Below are 7,574 nucleotides of genomic sequence, written 5' to 3'. Positions count from 1 at the left end.
TTTATTTATTTATTTATTTATTTTTATTTGAAACAGAGGTTCACTATGTAGTGTAGCTCTGGCTGATTTGAAACTCAATATGCAGACTAGGATGACCTTGAACTTGAAAAGATCTGCCTACTCCATCTCCCAAGTGATGAGACTAAAGACTTATGCCCAGTAGATCTGTTTGTATGTGTGCTTGCACACTTGCTTTTGATGGCCCAAGCCAGGCATGTGGAGATGAGAGGGCTACCTGCTGAAGTCGGTTCACTCCTTCTACAATGAGGGTCCCAGGAATAGAACTCAGGCTGTCTTGCTCAGGAGCAACACCTGTACCCACTGAGCCATTTCACCAGCCCTCCATCACTTCTGAGTCAAAGAGCCTTTATGTGTACCTTAGCTCCACCTCTACTCAAGTTGGTGTCTGGGTGTCAGCCAGTCTCCTTGTGAAATCCTTATGCTATCCCAAGATACAATGGATGATATATGGACTTCTGCATGTGAGTCACCCTCCCCTCCCCATCAGTCCAGTGGAATTGCAAACTCCCATAATACATGGTTTAGAGGAATGGGATTCACTTGACATGGACTGACCACTTCAGAGATGATTACCGCAGGTAGGACCCTGCTGAGGGGTAGTCCTAGCCATAAGAGCAAGCTTGTTATATACTCACGGAACCAGAGCCGAGGACTGGGGATGCAATGCCCACAGAGATATCCACCATCGAGTAACAGGTGATGAATTGATTATGATCTTCATATCCTTTCCCAGTGAGTAGGATAACTCTAAGGCATGTTTTTTACTGTCTCCCAGAGTCCCCCCACCCCCAGCAGAACTGGACCTAGTTGCCTTTGGGGGAAAGTAACCATCTATTGGCAGACTTTCTTTTCTGTCCCATCCCTTTCTAAACTGGTTTCTTCAGATTCATCCCAGCAAGTAAAACACTTGTTTTCAGTTTGGGGCTTTTTGCTTTTGTTTTGTTTGTTTGTTTGTTTGTTTGTTTTTACAGGGTCTCCCTGTGTTGCCTAGATTAACTTTGAACTCCCAGTCTTAAGCAATCTTCCCCCCTCAGCCTTCCAAGTACAGAGACTAGAAGCATACATTACCATACCTTACATTTATTTCCAGTTCTTGTCTTAAGGTATACATTCGAAGTAACCCTTAGACATCATCTGGTATTTTAAAATATCAGACCCATTCTATGCTCTGTGGATGGCTGATAGACAGACAATAAGAATATGACAGAATCAAGGTAGATATTGTCTGTCATTCAACAAACCACTTCAAATGTGGATTCATCAGGCATGTGATACATATCTTAAATGGTTTTAACTTATTTTAAAATATGCAAGTGTGCCAAACTTTTGGTTGATTATTTTTTAAGGAAAAAGTTTTCTATGTTATCTAGTTGGCCTAAAACTTGTGATCCCCCTGCTTCAGCTTCTCAAGTACGGCTACTTGACAATCTTGACACCTTTGGCCAATCTTAAGAAAATTCCAGCTGGGCGGTGGTAGCGCAGGCCTTTAATCCCAGCACTTGGGAGGCAGAGGCAGGCGGATTTCTGAGTTCGAGGCCAGCCTGGTCTACAGAGTGAGTTCCAGGACTCAAAAAAAAAAAAAAAAAAAAAAAAAAAAAAAAAAAATCCACACTGCTCCTTAAGGCTTCTGAATGAGTAGAGATGTGACTGGGAGCATTGAGGAGTCCAGAAGATGCCAGGAGATTTGATCAGTGGTGTGGCAGAGCCAGGAAAATAGATCTAGAATTAGCATTCAGGGCTGGTGTGGCCCAACCCTCATATCCAGGGCAGAATTTGCCAAGTCACAAACAAAGACACTGTGAAGCTGGCCAGGAACCAGTTCTCCCAGGAGTTCAAGGTCAGTGAATACCCATGTCTCCAAAACTACTCCCTCAGAGAGCCAGGAAACTGTTGCCTGGTTTGCCATCCAAGTCCAGCCACCCAGACAACGTTTAAGGTTAAATTCTACCCCAAGCTCTACAAGGACCAAATCTGAAGGGCCATCAAAGGCAGGATGAGAGGGGGTGGTCTCCTTGAATAGTGCTATTTTACAGCAGGGTCACAGCAGTGAGGAAGAACTTCTAGACCCCTCCTCCTCCAACACAATATACACACCAACCTCCTAAGGTGCAGCCTGGGTAAGGGTTTGTGTGTGATTTGAATGAGAGTGGCCCCGCCAGCTCTCATATTTGAATATCTGGTCCCCACTTGATGGCCATGGATGGGGAAGCTTAGGAGATGTGGCCTTGCTGGTGGATGCGTGTCACTAGAGTGGCTTTTGAGAGCTTAAAGACTTGCAACACTTTGAGTTTGCTCTCTCTGCTTCCTGTTATTGTTAGAGATATGAGCTTCCAGCTGTGGCTCCAGCCACCATGTCTGCCACCTGCTGTAATGTTTTCCCACCATGACGGTGATGGACTCCTATTCCTTTGCAACCGTCCAAATTAACTCTTCCTTCTATAAGTCATCTTTATCATGGTTGTTTTGTCACAGCAATAGAAAAGTAAGGGACAGGTATGGTGGTGCATGCCTTTCATCCCAGCACTCTGGAGGCAGAAACAAATGAACCTCTTGAGTTCAAGGCCAGCTTGGTCTACATAGTGAGTTCAAGGACATCCAGGAATACATAAAGAGACCCAATCTCAAAAAGAAAAGTAACTATGGCATTTTCCACTCACCTCATGTTCTAGTCTCATAAGGAGCACAGATTTCCTGTGATTTTCCCAGTGTTCTTCTCCTGTATTCTGCTAATGATTGGTCCAACCCATAAGCAAGGGATTCAAACCAGGCCAGTTAATGCCATCTCCTTTTTACACAAGCTGAAAACTTTACTAAAGTGATATGTTCTCTGTCCTCCAGAAGTTACCAGAGCCTAAAGGCTGTAACTCTGGAGTCTCCATTGTGCATATCCCTCTCCCTGTGGAGAAGAGAAGGACCTGAAGGAGTTTGGATTTCTGAATCCACATATCCCACAGATCTGTTCTGCCCTGCTCATATAGACCAATAGATATACAGGCCACATACAGATCAATAAATCCTCATCTTGCTCAAACTAATAGCAATTGGGTTTATCCCAACAAAGAGCCCTGACCAATACATATACTCCTCAAAATGGAGAGAGACCTCCAGGAGGCCTCCGAGGCAACAGATGGTCACCTGTTCACTGGTATGGGTGGGACGAGAGAGAAGCATCTTTCTTAATGACGGCTGCCAATAGGTGATCTTCAAGTACTTAAAATCCTTTATGCACCTTCTAGGAATACATATAACCCCCTACCCCACACAGACACCAGTGATAAAGGAAAAATTTTTCTTTAGGAAAAGGTATTAACATGAGGCAGCATTCCCAAGTCAGCTGCCATATTGTATAACTCCCCTGTTAATTCCTTTCCTGAAATCTGAGCTCTTCAGCCAAAAAGGTTTTAGGTATTGTTCAGACTCTTATGCTCTCAATCCTTTTTGGATCATTTCTAAATGAATGTATTATGTCTTGCAACCTTCTATAACCATAAAAACTAGAACAAAACCATTCCTTATGAGGAATTGCACAATGCACAATTCCTCTCAAACAGAAGATCGTGTGTGCGTGAAAAGTCTGAACAGAAAGCACTGGGCCATTGCCGAGCCCTCTCGGAGCCTGCTCCAGCCTCCTGGGCAGAGGAGGAAGTGGAGAGGCCCAAACTCAGAGTCAATGTTGCGATGTCTAATTTCTTTATTATTGGGAAGAGATGCTGGCTAATTAGAAAAATGAGCGTGAATTTTTCTTAAGCCCTATTTGAGAGGAAACTATTATGAATATTCATTATTTTGAGGGTTAATTGTATTCTGATACTTTAGACTAGGAGGGAACAGAGGGAAGATTTATAAAGAGGGCTTGAGGTCCCACGCGAATAAAAACCATTTTAAGATAATGATAGGTGATGGATTCTGCTGATGCCTGGAACACGGCCTCCCTTCCCTCTGCCTCCATAGATGGCACATAACTTCCTTCTCTTGATCATGAGCTTGGCCATGAGTCTTGCCTGGTAGAATATCACCAGATATGAACAAAAGGATCTGAAAGATGCTGGCACTGATGGGTACATTCTTTTGCAATTCCATGAACTCCACTCTTTAAGTAAGCTCAGGTTAACCTGTGACTCGAGCCATCCTGCTGACCAGGAGACCAAAAGCCCCACAGTAATGTTGTCATATGCCAGTGGGGATGTGTTGTTTTGTTTTGTTTTGTTTTAAGTGTATAGTGTTTTGACTGTGTTTGTCTGTGCAGCACATGTGTGCAGTTCTCACAAAGGCCATAAGGGGGCATGGGATGTCCTTAAACTGGTGTTATAGACCCACTGTTAGCTGCCGCGAAAACCTGGATCCTCTGCAAAAGCAGCCAATGCTCTTCATTGTTGAGCCACCTCTCAAGACCTGAGGGAGTTTGTTTCAATTGTTTGGTGAAATTACTTTGGCAATAACTCATTGACACAAGCCATCTATATGGTTTTCTTTGAGCATCAAAATTGGAAAGGCCCAGAAAAATGTGGGTTATTTTGTTAAAAATATTAAAATCATTAAAGCTGGACTTGGTGTCGCATGCCTATAATCCTAGAACTCAAGAGGCTGAGGCAGATTGATTATCATGGACAGTCTGGACTATATAGTGAACTCAGGGCAGCCTGGGCTACAGAGTGAGACCCAGCCTCAGAATAAATAAATAAATAATTTAAAGTATTGAAGTGAACCCTTTGCTCAAGCTTTTTTAATTTAATTTTTATTTTATAGATACTGGTGTTTGGGCTGACTGTGTGTCTGTGCTCCGCGTGCATGCCTGGTGCCTGCAGAGCCCAGAAGAGGGCATTGGATCCCTTGGAACCAGAGTTACAAGTTTTATGCTTAGAATTGAATTTGGGTCCTCTGGAAGAGCAGCCAGTACTCTTAACCACTGACCATATCTCCAGCCCTCTGCTTTTGTTATTATTAACTAAAATGAAGTCAAGATGGGGCTCAGTAATGCCCCAGCCTAACCAGTTGCTCTCAGAGTAGAGAAGAGAACAATACAGTTTCAAGTCTCGGAGCGCACAGGTCCCCTGGGCTGAACCTGGTTATGGAATTTGTGCTATGGGTGTACATGGACTGTGAGCATTCCTCTGTGTTCTTACTGGATGAACCAAGAATGTCAAGCTAGCCGGGCAGTGGTGGCGCATGCCTTTAATCCCAGCACTTGGGAGGCAGAGGCAGGTGGATTTCTGAGTTTGAGGCCAGCCTGGTCTACAGAGTGAGTTTCAGGACAGCCAGGGCTACACAGAGAAACCCTGTCTCAAAAAACCAAAAAAAAAAAAAAAAAAAGGATGTCAGGCTCTATCCTTTTCCCAGGCCACTTCTTAAGTAAGCAACATTGAGGGACAAAGTTATATGTTTACCCAGACAAAGAACAGGCTTGATAGTGCTACTGTGAAAGAAGTGATTTCTCCAGACTCAGTTTCCCTGCCCTGTCACCCTGTGCACAGGCCACCTGCATAACCTCCGCAGGACTTGGGCAGCACGGAGAACCCGTGTGAACTCACAGCTCTGCCTCCATCTTCTCTCTGAAGAATGCAGTTCCTCATGGCCGTGCTAGGAGGCTGTTTTGCAGTGTCCATCACACTCTCTCTGATAAACCTGCACATAGGGTGGAATCTCAGAGGAGCACCTCCACCTCCACGATGTTACCGCATCGTACAGGAATGAAGTTTGCAAACTTCTTCACAGAAAAGAGATATCTAGGGAAACATGAAGGCAACCAGAGGCAAGAAAACTTAAGAAATTCTCGACTGTATAAACTAGATCCAAGATTAAACACGTCAGGTTAATGTACACACACACACCAAAACCAAGAAATTTCTATACTTAAGATACAGTCTGACAAAAAAAAAAAAAAAACAACAAAAAAAAAAAACCCTTCTTATTCTTATTTCTTGATCCTTCTGCTTTTCTTCCACACACACCAACTAAATAGTACTTTGAAGCCGGGCAGTGGTGGCCCATGCACACCTTTGATCCCAGCACTTGGGAGGCAGAGGCAGATGGATTTCTGAGTTTGAGGCCAGCCTGGTCTACAGAGTGAGTTCCAGGACAGCCAGGGCTACACAGAGAAACCCTGTCTTGAAAAAAAAAAAAAAAAAAAAAAAAAAAAAAAAAAAAAAAAAAAAAACCTGCAATGTGGGACTAGGGGTATAACACTTGTCTAGAATGCATAAGGCCTGAGGTCTAATCCTCAACACTTAGAAAAATAAAATAAAACAAAAAAATTATAATGTGAGCAGGGCCTACACCTGTGGTCACAGCTGGAATCTCAGGTGTGCACTGTGCCTGGCCTCATGGGTGCTTTTGTTTGTTTTCTTTGCTTATTTGTTGACGAAGGATCTTGCTACTTAAGCCTGGTTGGCCTTAACTTACTATATAGCCAATGTTAGCCTTGAATTTATGGCGAGGCTCCGGCCTCGGTCTCCCAAGTTCTGGCATCACAGGCTGTCCAGATATCATATTATACTTTTTTTTAAATGTTTATCTTTTTGTTACATTTCATGTTTGTTTGTTTAGTGTGTGTATTTGTGTGCGCACATGTGCACACACACATACACGAATGCACTCATACCACCTGTATGAGTGGAGATTACAGGCAAGCCTGCAGAAATTGGTTCTCTCCCTTCACCCTGTAGGTCCAGGGATGGAACTGAGGTTGTCAGCCTGCCCACTGAGCCATCTCTCTGGCCCAGCCAGTATTACCAAAGCACCTCAACTTGATGGTTTCAGGATTTTTTTTTTTTCCTACTCCCAGGGATTGAACCTGGGACCTCACAGAGGCTGGTCGATCGTTCTGCCACTGAGCTACGTCCCCCAGCAGTTATATTATACTCTTAACTGGAAGGCTTGATATAGCAAAAATGTTAATCCTCTCAAATCTATAGCTTTTATGCAAGTACTGTTAAATTCCTAGCAAGGCTTTTTTTTTTTTTTTTTTTTTTTTTTTTAACATAGTCAAGTGAAAGAGATCTAAATCAATACTGAGAAGCAGAGAGAATGGGAGGACTTGCTCTACATGATGTAAAGCCTTCTACGATGGTATGGTAATCACAGGATAGAGGCTTGGCACAGAGATTAGTGACACAGAATAAAGAATCCAAAGATAAACTAGCACAAATAGACCAGGCTGGTTTTTCTTGGAAAAGGTGCAAAATAATTCCGTGGAAGGAGGAGGATAGTCCCACAACTCCTTTTTTAAAAGAGAAGTCGAGGATGTCCTCCAGCTTCTGGTCCTCCTGCCTGCACCTCCCAAGTGCTGGGATTTCATGATTTCATGCGTATGCCACTGTGCCTGTTTTTGAAGGACAGTCTTTTAAACAAATGGTGCTGGAGCAGCAGTGACTAATTATGCATTGGGACAATAAAGAAGAGACTGCTGGGAGAGAAGAAGACAGGAAGAGAAGCAAGAGAAAGGAAAATAACCAACTCAAACCTTACTTACACATTATAAAAATATTAACTCAAAATCAGATTGAAAATAGTTCTAAGTCCTGACCCCCAGAAGTATGGTCAATAAAGGATAAAGC

The sequence above is a fragment of the Arvicanthis niloticus genome, chromosome 2 (assembly GCF_011762505.2).
Source record: "Arvicanthis niloticus isolate mArvNil1 chromosome 2, mArvNil1.pat.X, whole genome shotgun sequence".
NCBI classification, from domain to species: Eukaryota; Metazoa; Chordata; class Mammalia; order Rodentia; family Muridae; genus Arvicanthis; species Arvicanthis niloticus.
Note: the sequence above shows the minus strand (reverse complement) of the source record.